Source organism: Chrysemys picta, chromosome 5 (assembly GCF_011386835.1).
Source record: "Chrysemys picta bellii isolate R12L10 chromosome 5, ASM1138683v2, whole genome shotgun sequence".
Taxonomy (NCBI): domain Eukaryota; kingdom Metazoa; phylum Chordata; order Testudines; family Emydidae; genus Chrysemys; species Chrysemys picta.
The window spans coordinates 51239800-51254503 of record NC_088795.1 but is presented as its reverse complement, the minus strand read 5'-3'; positions in this window follow the sequence as shown (position 1 = coordinate 51254503).

The window sequence follows — 14704 nt, the reverse complement described above, 5'->3', positions numbered from 1 at the left end:
GACCATTCCAGAAAGATGGTACCCCATAACACCTCCAATTTCTTCTTACTGCAACAGTAAGTTTATAGTACCCTAGCTCTTGTTATTTCATACAGGTTTACATATTTCATAGAGTTTAAAGCCAGAAGCACCATTAGATCACCTAGTTTGATCTACATAGCACAGGCCATTCACTTTCACGCAGTGACCTCTGTATTGAGCCCAGTAACATGTTACCTCTACCTTCACAGTCCTCTAGATCAAGCCCTTTTTTTTTCAAAGTGGATGTCTTAAGTTAGACTCCTAAATCCATAGTTAGATGCATATAAGCAGCCTGACTTTGGGAAGTGTTAAGTACTCAACTGCACCCACTGGAGGGTCAGGAAAATCTATCCTCTACACGTTGATAGGTTCAGGAGAGATTATTATTAATAAATTACTACATTAAATTACTGAAATGAAGAATAAATATCTGGCTGATTTAGAATTTATGGATTTCAGTGGGAGGATGACTTTTGAGTGGTGATCTTTTTTCCTTTGTATTTTTCATTATTTCATCTTTTCACACTTTTTGATTTTGTTCTACCCATGGCCTCCTGGGACAGACAGACAGTTCACAGGTTTGTATTTCTAAAAACATTATATATAAAATGAGTTGTGCTGAGAGTTTAAAGCATTGTTCTTTTGTTTGGTAAATTTCAAACTTTGGACAAAGCTCTGGTCTAAGTCATGTGATACTACTCCATGACAAACACTTTTTATTGGGGTGTTTGTGTATGCTGGCGTATATGCGGGGGTATGGATGGTTATTTTCTAGGGATCCAACTAGTTCACTTGGGATTATTTGCCTACAAAAACAAAAAAAGCCCTAGATGGTGATAAAAATACCTTCTCTAAATACTTTAGTGTTGGTTTATGTGTTTTTAATTCTTTTAGAAATAAAAATATTACCAAAGCTCATGGAATGTTAAAAAAAAGTAGTCTGTGAAAACTAGTTTGTATTTGTATTTCATTCCAGTAGCTTTGCAATGTAATCCAAGGAATTTGTGAATTTGGGACAGATAATATGTTGCTGATTTTTAAAATTGTACTCTATTTTATAGCCAGATAGTTTTTATATATATATCTATATGTTTCTACTTTGTTTTCTTTGTCTCTCACTTTGATCTGTTTTCTCTGATGCAAACTGATCTAGGTAGTATGGTAGTATTCTTTTTCAGTGGCTTGATTCATCAGCATTTTAATTTATGTTTGTGGAGCATTTCTGATTAATGTAAACAGTACTGAATAGACTAGATTCTGCATGATTGTTCTCTATAGCCATAATCCTGCATAATAGCTTGCATTTGTTCCCAATTTCCAAAACGTTAATCCTCCCCCCCCAAAATCAATAAAAATGAGGCCCCTTGTGGTTTTAGTCTAAATCCATTTTATTAGAAACCAATCACTTTCCCCTCCCCCACTTTGTTTTTGTTTTGCTACCAAAAACACGAGGAGGAATGAAATACAAATAATAACTCCTCCCCTCTGTAATATTTTGTTTATAATTGAAAGGTCTAGTTTTGCTATGGCAAAGCTATGGAGTGCAGGTAAATGCAAATACAAAATAATAAATCCACCCAGAATATTTGTAAAGGATTCTTTGTTGCAGGCTCTAAAGTAATAAATAAATAAATAAATGGGTTCATTCATTCAATCCCTTCTCATTAAAATGAGTGATGCCTGGAAAATAACCAGTTAGAGCACCCTATATTTGTAACAAGTGAATGCTATCATTCTACAACACTGAATTATTTTAACAAGCTGCTATATTATAGTCAAGGAAAGCAAAGAATCCCATCAGGCATTTGTCTTTCTCTGTTAAAGATGTATGAATACCATTATTTCACATTCCTCAGACTCAGATTATTATAGGACAAGTGGGGAAAAGCATAAGGTTGAATTTTATATGGAAAAAAAACCTCTATATACAAGATCTAAACAAGTCTGTTACAATTAAAATGCAAAATCCCTACAAACAAACAATGAATACTTATGTCTGCAACTGAATGGTAAAATAATCATTTTGAATAGATAAGTAATATTCTTATTTTCTGCTGACTAGACACTTATAGATGGTCTGCTGGCACTGACTTCTAGGAAAAGGCAGGTATAAAAAAAAGCAACAAAAATAGATATATTGGCTTTAAATCTTATTAAATTACTGTAATTTCATAACACTTGGCTTTAGGTTCTGGTTCTTTAAACTGAAATTTGGAAAGGCATTTAAAGGTTGAGATTTTATGTTTCTGCTGAGGTCAAAAGAATTTATGATAAACTGAAAGCTTTGCTGAAATATAGTAAAAATATAAAATAATATTCAAAAAGAGTTACATTAAAATGTTTTATCATTTAATTAGACTGGAATTTGCATTAATTAAAAAGGACTATTTGGGCACTATTTCACAGAAAATGTTCTGGTCTAAAGAAATTGTTCCTATGAAATGATCATTTTCCATGGGCCTTCTAACACTCCCATTGATGTTAATGGAAAAGCCACATTAACGCCCGGGGTACAGGATTAGACCCTAAATTAAAAATGAAAAAGTTGCCTTTTTCTTTCCTGCATTTATATAGATAATGACCTTTTTAGTACTAGTGCACCTAATGCCCATCCTTTTCTCATTTACTATCACCTACAGACTGACTTCTCTGAAAGACACACAGACTCTAACCCATATCCCTCAAACACTCTCCTAACTCACAAAATACATTATAAGGGGGAAAATGTCCAAATTAACACTCTAGGTTATGTCTTCCATTTTGTCTTGTCTCTTATCAGATTCTAAGCTCTCTGTGGCAGGGGCTTACTTTATTTTTTCCTTCTAGAGTGAAGAACACACCATCAGTACTTAACTAAGCAAAATAAATAATATTTATAAGAGAAAAAACTGTCAAAAGATGACAGAGCGAATAATTTCTTACAGTGCAGATTAGGCAGAGTCAATCTCTTTGGCAGTAAAGCCAGTTCTTAAAAATGGGAAATGTGGGATTTTCTCTGCTTGATTTATATCCAGTATCACTCACTGAAATTCTGGAGATGCTGGGTGAACTTCAGGCTACCATGCTCAAATTAAAGGCATACCTTTCCTAGCTGGTAAAATCTTGTGGAGAGACAGTGAATCTTCCAGTGCCTCCCCATAGCAGGGCAAGATGCCACCTTCAGTTAAGGAGGTGATTGTTCAACAGGCAGGGATGGATTTGGGCAATACCTAGAGTCCTCTCTGAATTTCATTAACACTGGTCAATCAGATATTATGATTTAGAACATAGACTGGTTTTATGAGTCAGTAACCTGCAGGTGACGGAGAAAAATACAATTGTCCATGTTTTGTTTTGTTTTAAATTTTTTATTAATGTGGTCAGTGGTTTGCCAAACATGGAATGAAGACAGTCCTGACCCCCAAGAGGTCACAATCAGGTTTCCTGAGAATTGTTTGCTGGCCTGGGTAATATTGATCATCCTGCTGTCATGGCAGTGTTCCTCGCTGGGATTGAAAGAATTATGATTGCGGGGTGAATTCAAAGGCTAGTGGTGAGGGTCTTGCCATGCAGGGTACCACAGGGCTCTCCTGTTTCTTCTTTATTGTTCAAAAAGTGTGCAAAGTTGATGGGGAAGTAGTGAAGTGATATGTCCTGCAATATCACCAATACATGGATAATGCTCATCTATGTCACTATTACATTAGAACCATTAGATGGTTGAACAGCTTACCCAAGTCTAGAAATGGGGGTAAAATCCAGTCAGTAAAACACCCAGTACATAGGGAGACTATTTCTGTGTCTCCACTTCTTTGCACTTAGTCATCATTTCTGAGAGAAGGCTGAACTGTTTTTACAAAATTAAAACAAAAACATAAATACCTCACAATCCTGACACAGATACCTGGCTTGGAAAATTTCAAAGCAAAAATATAAGGAACTGAAAACTGGATCTTCTAATGTAAAGAGTTGGACAGTCTTAACTGTAGGCATTGTTATGTGTGCTGCCTGTATGTGCTTGGGCTTCCAGTTCCCAATTTTCTATAGCTTAATAAAGTTCCATAGTTGCCTGCTTCTTTGGTTCATATCTTTCAAAAGTGCTTTAACTGTTGATAATTGATTAGTTGATTGAGATACAACACAAAGAGGAGCTCCTGTCATAGCATATAGGAAAGTCCTGCTTTGAGCAGGGGGTTGGACTAGATGACCTCCTGAGGTCCCTTCCAATCCTGATATTCTATGAAAGGCAACTTTCTGGAAACAAGAATAAGCAGAGCTGGCTATATGCTAATTACTGGTTAAACTTGATGTAAGATCAAGTTAAGATCTATTTCAGGGATCGGCAACCTCTGGCACGTGGCTCACCAGGGTAAGCCCCCTGCAGGCTGGACTAGTTTATTTATCTGCTGCATTGGCAGGTTCAGCCAATCACGGCTCCCACTGGCCGTGGTTCGCCATCCCAGGCCAATGGGGGCGGCGGGAAGCCGCAGCCAGCACATCCCTTGCCCGCGCTGCTTCCAGCCTCCCCATTGGCCTGGAACGGCGAACTGAGGCCAGTTGGAGCCGCAATCGGCCAAACCTGCTGACACAGCAGGTAAACAAACTGGCCTGGACCGCCAGGGTGCTTACCTGGCGAGCCGCATGCCAGAGGTTGCCGACCCCTGATATATTTGATTTCTAGGAATCTTTATTTGGAGGAATATTTACAGATGAGTATTAATTAGAAATGTAATAGACGTACTTATTTTCTTCAATACACAGAGCTCTATTTCTATCCTGGATTGTGATAGTCTCTTTACAAGACAATAACTCTTCTTTAACTGCATTGGTTCAACAATGTACAAATCTAAAAACTTCAGTAGATTTTAATGTTTTGTATATATTGTTTTTGCAAATGTCATTTTTGTCTGAAATGTGTATCCTGACAACTAATTTGAACACACTGAAATCTTTTACTGTTAGCTGTAATAGTTTGTTATAAAGTGTGCAGCTCTTTATTCATCCTAACAACTCAAATTCTTGTAATTTGTTCCCTGACTTTTGAAAAATCTATTTCACTCATACTTTGTACTCTTCCAGTAAATCTTAGATGCTAATTCCTTCTTCCTTAGGGAAAAATAATTGAACTCAATGTTTAAATTTAAATATGAACACAATTAACACTTAAAAATGTTGACCTGTGTGGGTACATTTAACATGACAATTTATAGTTCACCTAGCAATGTCTAGAACAAATATCTATTTATAACAGAGACAATCTGCTTAATAGCCACAATATTTCTCAGGAGAAACCTGCTTGGAAACCTTGCTGATAAACTACAGTGATATAAGTCTTTCCTACAAATAGAATTACCTTATTTTTCTGAAAGCCAACTTCCATAACCTTTGCAATTAATAGAAATCAAGATTTTGGGAAGCCTTGATATTTATTGTTTTTTTTTTCTTTAGACATTTTATTGAGCTTTGAAGAAAACACATAAAGATATGCTCAGATTGTAAAGCATTTACTCTTTTATATAATATAAGAGACCAATTATAGAAACACTGACATGAGGAACTCTACTCATATGGGTAGTCCCATTGAATTCAATAGAAAGAAAAAATACTCGTGTCTGTGCAAGACTGGTTTCTAATACTGCAGATGATGAAAGTGTTAACACTAAAAAGTGAGCAGCAAATAGCTGCAGTGCACAGCATTTAGAGAGTAAAACCTAACCCCACAGTCAATTTGCATGAAGAATTTTTTTTAAACATTCTGTAATTATGAATGCAGAACCAGGCAATAATTGGGTATAGACAAATAATCAAAGTAAAGCAGTATCAAGATTTGGCTAAGGGTATGCCTACACAGCAAAGAAAAACTCATGGCTGGCCTGTGCTAATTGACTTGGGCTGGGGCGGCGGGCTCATGGGGCTGTTTCATTGCTGTGTAGACTTCCGGTTTCGGGGACTCTATGTGACGGGAGGGTGCCAGAGCCCAAGCTCCAGACTGAGCCTGGAAGTCTACACAGCAATGAAACAGCCCCACAAGCCCAAGCCTGCTGGCACAGGCTAGCTTGCAGGTTTTTCTTTGCTGTGAAAACTTCCAGGTTCAGTCTGGAGCCCAGGCTCTGGCACCCTCCCACTTCACAGGGTTCCTGAGCCCTGAGAGACAAAGAAGTTGAGGCAATAATATATTATTGGACCAACTTCTGTAAATGAAAATTACAAGCTTTAGAGCTACATGGAGCTCTTTTCTGTTTCTTGTTAATCTTAGCTTCACATGATGGTCCAGTTTTCATCAGTCCTTTGTATCTTTATACTTTCAGACTGTGGAAGTGTGGACTAGAACTGTTTAATGAAGTTCTACTCTGGAAAAACTACTCTGTGAAAAGTGTATCATGAAGTTCCATGTTTACTGTTTCTCAATGACTCGCAAATCTGCTTTGACAATGAAAACCTTGTTCTAACTGTCAATCCTGTAAACTCACCTGGGAGCTGAAAGCGTTTTGTTTCTGGATCAAGTATTCTCAACAGAAATAAAGACTGTGCAGTTACAGCTAAGTCCAACAATTTTGTTGGTGGTGTGAAAACCAGAACAGATTCCAGCTGACCCACCAATGGGTGCATTTGCTCTGCTCTTCTGACAGAAATAGTACAAAATAAAACCATGTTTAATGTCCTTCTCTCTCAGACAAGTACCCTACCATATGTGTGTCTTCGATCACAGCTCTGGTTGCTGCTGTCAAGGCTACTTTTCAGGTGGGCCAAGTGGAGGGGGCCTTCCCAACCCTGTGCTCTGTTGCAGGCCCCAGTGTTGTGAGTACGGGGAGAGAGAGAGAGAGCTCTGAGTCATCACTCAGGGACTTCATTGAGCTAGGAAGGAATGGGTCCCCAGCTCATCACTCTACCAGGCCAAAGTGTACCAAAGTGTACCATCTTCCTAACCTGCTGGTGTGGCTCTTTAATTAAGGCTATTCATGACCTCCCAGCCAGGGCTCTGGGCTCAGATGTGCTCCTGCATCCTGTAAAGAGAACACTGCAAGGTCAACATTACCATTCTCCTTCCTGAGTGAGGACTACATAGGTGAGCCACTCATTTAAGTCAATGGGATCAGTTTTGGAATCAGGTGCTACACAACCTTGAGGAGTATCAGAGTTTGTCTCTGACTTTATGCTGTCTTTCTAATCTGCCTTTCTTCCCCTGCCATTTTGAAGTTTCATACCCACTGCTTTTCAAATGGCATAAGAATAGCTATACTAGGTCAGACCAATGGTCCATCTAGCCCAGTATTCTTTGTTCTGACAGTGGCCAGTGCCAGAGGCTTCAGAGGGAATGAGTAGAACGGGGCAGAATGAGAAATATAAATAGAGATAACCTACTTATACCCATCATTTCAAATAATGTCATTCCCTCATTACCTGTGAGAATGAAATTCATCCCTATTGAAGGGGCTGGCACAAGACATATGCAACACTTTAGTCACCTGTTGAGAGTTTTAAATAGGTTTAAATAGCGTACAACTCTCTACATGTAGGTGAATTGCACCCCAATTTCTTATTTTACAGTCTCACTCTGACTTCCATTTGTAATCCTATTCACAGATATATTTTGTATAATTGTTGTAAGATTTATGTTTGTCTGTTCTTATTAAAAAAATAGCTCGCTAAGTGGTGATGAGTTGATTTTAGGATTTGATATATGATGCACTAATGAAAGGACCCTTCCCCCCCCTTTTTTATTTACTTTTCTATGATAGATATTTTTTTCTAAATTGTATTATTATATGATTTGGCACAATAAAGAGAAAACAAATATTTGCTAATGCTCCTGCCCAGTTGACTAGTACTTCTTTGTACAAATCCCACCTGGCTGATTTACCCTGGGACCATACCACCAAGCTTAATGTCTAGTATAGTGGTCTTTCTGATAGATGTGAGTCTAGGGGCTGAGCAGTAGTGAACTCAGAGGACTGATCACTGAAAAACATCCTGTTATAATATTAGGCGTACGTGACGTTCACATGGATGGCACTGATGTCAATTTAAAAGTTATGAGTTTGAAATGGGAAAGGTTTTCAAAAGTTAACAGACTTTAAAACAATAGACCAAACCATTCTTCCTGTAACTCCATTAACATGAAAGAAATTACAGTGGAAGGATATGAAAGTATGTAGAAGAGAAAAGTCTATTGCAAACATGAATGAAGTTTGGATTAAAAAGTGGATCTGAAATTTCAGCTTGGGGCCCATATAAAGCAATGCAACTGTCTTTCTAAGCACGGTGAATATAAATATTGACAGTAATGACCTTACTATAAGAGTACAGATAAAATATATTTTGAGTAAAAATACTGAAAAAATCTATATCATCCTAATATGAAACTTCCTATTTCTCTACAAGTAGATTATGATATTAAAATACAAAAGCATAGAAAATATCATTTGTACAGTTGAAAAGCAGTCTTCCAGTCTGTATGTAATACTGTCTTCTCTTCTAGAATTCAGTGGAGGACAAATGTATGTGATGACACAAAAAGGAATAATAGACTAGTTTAAGAATTTTGTGATAATCATAGAATTCTCTTGATATTGCAAGTTTACACATTTTTATATTAACACAGTTTGGACATTCTTGGAATAGCAGTATATCGTGTTTTGAATGTAGCTCTCACAGAATTGTATTAAAGTTAATTTTGTCACAGTAATGTTATATAGGAGGAGGCCTCTGTAGACTTGTATGGACATTGTTGCATTTCATCATGACATTATAATGTGTGGTCTCAACAGACTTTCATTGACACATGATGAGATTGTTATGACATCTGCAAGCCCCTTAAAGCAGTGGTGGGCAATCTGCGGTCCGTCAGGGTAATGCACTGGCAGGCCGCGAGACAGTTTGTTGAAAATTGACCATCCAGAAGCACGGCTGCCTGCAGCTCCCAGTGGCCGCAGTTCACCGGTCCCGGCCAGTGGGAGCTACGGGAAGCGGTGGCCAACGCTTGCCCATGTGATTCCAAACTCCATCTTGTTACCTGTAATTTTCCACAAACTACAACAATGGGTTTCCCTCCACAGGACAGAAGCTATGAAAGGCCCTGGAGACATCTCCATTTTGCCTCTTTCCTGCTCTGATCTCTGGATTATGGATTTATACTAATGGGAGCGTTCTAACCAAGGGACTGAGGATCTTCCAATCATTTGGGAGCAACCAGAGACTTAACCAGTGATGGCAGAAACTTCTTCAAGCCTGATCCAAGAACTCTTTGCAACACTAAAGCTTATCATCTCTACTAGGATACTGATCTCAAAACTGTATTCATTGCTGTATGTAGGATTCAGGTCTGTGAGTGGATTCAGTTCTGCTATGTTCTGGAAAGACTTCTTGGAGAAACCCAGCACAAATCAATGCAACTAGAGCTGGTCAGGAATTTTTAACAAAGCATTTTTTATCAGAAAAATCTGATTTGCTTAAACCAAAACTTTTCTTGACTCAATTTTTTTCTTAAAGTTTTTAAAAAGTTTTAAAATTATTTTCAGAATAAAAAATCTGCTTGTCTGGTTCAAAAATACTTTGTTTAGAGTTAAAGATAATTAAATTAAATCAAAACAAAATGTTTAATTTCAGTTGACCGAAACTGAATTCTTTTTTTGTAAAATGTCTGAGATTAAAAGTTTTCGTTCTGATTTCAGATGGGAATTTGTTTTGAAGTCTCATATTATCATGGGACCATTTATTGTTCAGTTGTACCTGATGTACCTTTGGTTCACCAATTGACTTTGAGTGAGACAACACATTCCACATGCAACAGCTAGATTACCATGGAGCCCAAGCCATAAACTAAATTTTCTCTTAACTGGAGGAATCCTGGGAGAAGGCAGAGTCAGTACTTACACTTGCCTATCCTGTCCTGTGGCTGAATTTCCTTCTTTGCAGCTGACCTTGCAAACCCAGGTATGCACCACAGAGTTCAATCAATCCCACTGTATGGCATATTACTAGCCTTGTTCTTTGTTAAAATCCAAACTCGAGCACAAATAATTATAATAATTAATTAATAATGACTTGATATTAATATAAACCCTGACATATGGAGATATAACAGTGAAATCTGATATTTTAAGTGCTGTTTTTACATATGTAATGAAAAGTGGTAATTCCCACTAGAGCAATTTTATTTTTCCACCTTCATGTGTTAATTAATATAATTAAAACTTACTAATGCCAAACAAAAGAAAAATATTTTCTTTTTGATGAACACCACCTGTTAGTAGATACACTATGTTCTCTATGGCAGAATAGACCATCATTTTAAGTGGATTTCTGAAAAGATTCTGTTGACACCTTGAAAGTTTTCTCTGATGGCCTTGCAGCCCATTCTGATCCATCCCTATTTTCAGTCTTTAAGACAAGTTATGAAAACATAAAAAGCAACAATGGGAAAGGGTGCATGTGCAGCTGTCGAGGGGGTGGGGAATTTAAGAGTAGTATTTGGTTTCCATCTTCCATGACTATCCTTAACATCTTGGATGCCTTAGCTGGAGCATGGAGAACAAAGGTGCTCATACTTTACTTCCCTCCCTTTTGATGCAATCAATAGTTTGGTTTGGATCATTGCCACCTCCTTCCATTCTCTCCACACACACACACACAAAAATCTGTCTGAATCATGTCCATTTGGAGACCGGTGTAAGTGTGTTCAGCCCCTTGTAAGAAATGGCCCATGGAATTGGTTGTCCACAGGAGCAAATTCCTCCAGCCAATGGTCATCGACCCCCAGGACTGGGGAGACTCATGGCTTGACTGATGTATATTTTGTGAATGGAGATCATAGCTAGTCACTCCTCCTACCCACACAGTTTAACTGCAACTCATTTTTGAGGTCTTCCCCTTTGTAAACGTTATCCTAATATTTAGACCATATTCTAAAAAAAGTGCTGTGCACAAGGCAGGCCAGATCTACCCTTAGACAACAACTCCTAAAAGCAACAAAGAGTCCTGTGGCACATGCGTCTGACAAAGTGGGCATTCACTCACGAAAGCTTATGCTCCAATACATCTGTTAGTCTTTAAGGTGCCACGGGACTTTTTGTTGCTTTTTACAGATCCAGACTACATGGCTACCCCTCTGATATTTAACTCCTAAAAGGCCTTTGGCTGCCTGCAGATCTTCAGGGAGTCAAAATAACTCTGTGAATAGAGAGCCAAGATGTATATAATTCCTTTTTGCTAGCCACTGAAGTAAAGACAGAAAAAAAAGTGTAGCAATTGTTGCTGACACTTTCAGTTCTAATCTATGAATTACTGCAGATCTGTGCCTTGCACTCTACCCTGATTTTGTTTTGTTTTGCTTTTGTTCAAGGTTCAATGTTGTAAAACCACAGACCAAATGTTCCTACAATTCTGGATAACTGGGTTATTGGTTTTTAAATCCTCAGATGATAGCAGCAAATAAGCACCATGCTTATGTGAATTAGAAAGGTGCTATTTCATTGAAACTCAGATGAGATGATTTGCCTCTGGAATCCAGAGTGAACTTTGCTGCTGGAGCATGAATACCTTTTGAGATAAAACTAGACAACAGCGTAAAATGTCGCTTCCTTACTGGTGCCTGCAGTTTTGAACATTTTAATTTAAGCTTTTCTTTTGTTCCAGATAAAAGAAGAAGCTTTGTCCATCTTTTCAAATTAAATGTTAGTACTTTTAAGGCATATGTTTTGACAGTTAAGCTGTGGTGTAGACATTATTTTTAAAAGAATTCAGTCGAATCCACAGCTGATGTAAATTGGGATAGCTCCATTGAAATTAATGGAACTACACCAGTTTTCCTCAGCAGATCTAGCCCCTCAAACCTCTAGCCCGATTCCATTCTCATAAAATATGCTTGTGCCCAAGTCCCAATTTCAAAGTGACTTATGCATTTAGAAGCCTAAGTCTCATTGAAAGTCAATAGGGCTTAGAATCTTATGTCACTTAGGCACTTTTGAAAATGTTACCCAAATTCAGATGGAAACGTATATTGGTTGAACAATCATATTTTGAACAGACTCCCATGAAGCACTGAGGTCATCTTTCCATTCACTCATTTGTGAATAGGGGTCTTCTTCAAAGATGTGCATACCCTAATGGAAGTAGTAAGTTAGAGGAATAGTGAATTTGTAATATTTTTAACAACTTCTACACATCGAGTTTTCTCCCCCAATTAACTTTTCACTGCTTGATTCGCAGATCTGCTGAGCAGTTTCTCAGGCCAAAGGTAGGTTAATTGGAATTTAGTTTAGTTTATGCCTGAAATTCTTTAATAACCTAGCCAGGTCAGTTGGTAGTGCTCTTCTAATTGTATATTCAGTCCTCCAAAATGCTGAAGCTTTGTATTGCAGCTAAGCTCATTAAAGGGGCTACCAATATGGTTAGTTGTTACTAATTAATAAGATCAATTCATTCATAAAATCAGTTCATTATCTACTCATTAGCAAAAGGCTTAGTTTGATTATACACACTATATAAGCAGAATTAAGTGATAGAGAGAGATTTTGAGATGTTCTGCATATCAACAAGATAAAGATAGAATGCGACTTAAAAGATTATAAAAATAAGATGGGGGCTTTTGGTCCAATTTTCCTACAATGCAAGTGAAGTCGGCACCCAAATTACAGAATTGCCTTCATTTGCACTGCACACGTGTTTCTTCTCCACTTTCAATAATATGGAGTGGCTATGACCCCATTCCCATCAGCGGTGGACAAAAGAGCTTTTGTATTAACTAGTATCTCAAAGCAGCAAAGGCCATAACAACAATCGGGTTTCAGAGTAGCAGCTGTGTTAGTCTGTATCCGCAAAAAGAACAGGAGTACTTGTGGCACCTTAGAAACTAACAAATTTATTAGAGCATAAGCTTTCATGGACTACAGCCCACTTCTTCGGATGCATACAGAGTGGAATAAATATTGAGGAGATATATATACACACATACAGAGAGCATAAACAGGTGGGAGTTGTCTTACCAACTCTGAGAGGCCAATTAAGTAAGAGAAAAAAAACTTGGCTGTAGACAATGAATCATGTGGTGTGTCTTTAACCTGTCTGGTCATTCAATGACAGACCTGCGGGTGGCTATATTACAACAGAAAAACTTCAGAAACAGACTCCAACGAGAGACTGCTGAGCTGGAATTGATATGCAAACTAGACACAATCAACTCAGGATTGAATAAGGACTGGGAATGGCTGAGCCATTACAAACATTGAATCTATCTCCCCTTGTAAGTATGCTCACACTTCTTATCAAACTGTCTGTACTGGGCTATCTTGATTATCACTTCAAAAGTTTTTTTTCTCTTACTTAATTGGCCTCTCAGAGTTGGTAAGACAACTCCCACCTGTTTATGCTCTCTGTATGTGTGTATATATATCTCCTCAATATTTATTCCACTCTGTATGCATCCGAAGAAGTGGGCTGTAGTCCACGAAAGCTTATGCTCTAATAAATTTGTTAGTCTCTAAGGTGCCACAAGTACTCCTGTTCTTTTTGCATAACAACAATGTATCCATGAGCTCCTAGTGGCAGTATTTTCAGTGAGAGTGGAGGAACAAATGCTAAGGGCATCTCATGAACTGTTTATTTCCCACTTTCCCAGTGTTTGCAGAGGAAAGTGTCCTAGATATTTGTTTAAAGTAGGAGCTTTAATGTGGATGTTAATACTCATGTGACTGGTATTAAAATATGTGCTCCACATACAGAATATCTACAGAGTTCTACTGGATCCATAGTATATGCTTTATTTGCTATTATCTATTACAAAAACTTTACTGATCTGATAATGGGTTTAAAGAAAGTGGATCAGATGTACAACAGCTGTACAGGGCTCAGTCTTGCATTTGCTATGCATGAAAACTCCCATTGGCTTCAATGCCTGAAAAATGGCCCGCAGGATTCGATCCTGTCATCTCTAAATTGAACTTCTTTGCTGGAAGGGAAATGGCAACACAATGCATATAGTCAGCAAAACATGGGGAAGTAACTTTAATTTAATAGGCCAATTGTTTTCCTATTAATTAAATGGGTATTGATTGTTAAAAGAACAGTTATTGAAGTTTAACAAGTATGAAAGAGATTAATCTAGATGCAGTCTAATTAGTTCAAAATTGCATGAGCAATACAAATGCATAATTAGATTGTTTAGAATGTACTACACTTGTAAGAGAGATTAAGATTTATTCATGAAAAAATGCTCCAGTCAGGCAAGTACATTTCATAGACTTTATATGAGAGAGCCTGGGAGGTGATTGTTCTAGTAAATTACTACTTTTTTTCTATGATTCATCATCCCTATCGTCCCTTGCACCGTACACAAATAAAATAAGAGGTAGAAAATAAGAGTATGGGACAGTAAGATTTGTGGATTTTGCCCACATGCGCATGCAACTCCCATTTGACTTTAGATATGCACAGAAGGGAAGAATTTGTCCAAAGGTTCAGAATTTTTTGACAAGGCTTTTTTGTTGGAAAATGCAGATTTGTCAAAATTTAAACTATTTGTGACAATGAAACTTTGATCACAAAGTTTTTTGAGGTCTGGGATGGAATTTAGAGAGGGAGTTCCCTGAATGGCTGGTGGTTAGATTACTGGGATATGAACCTAGTCACTCACTTGAACCTAGTCTCCCACATCCCATGTGAGTAACTTGACCACCAGGCTGTTGGCTATTCCAGGGTGCATGTCCCT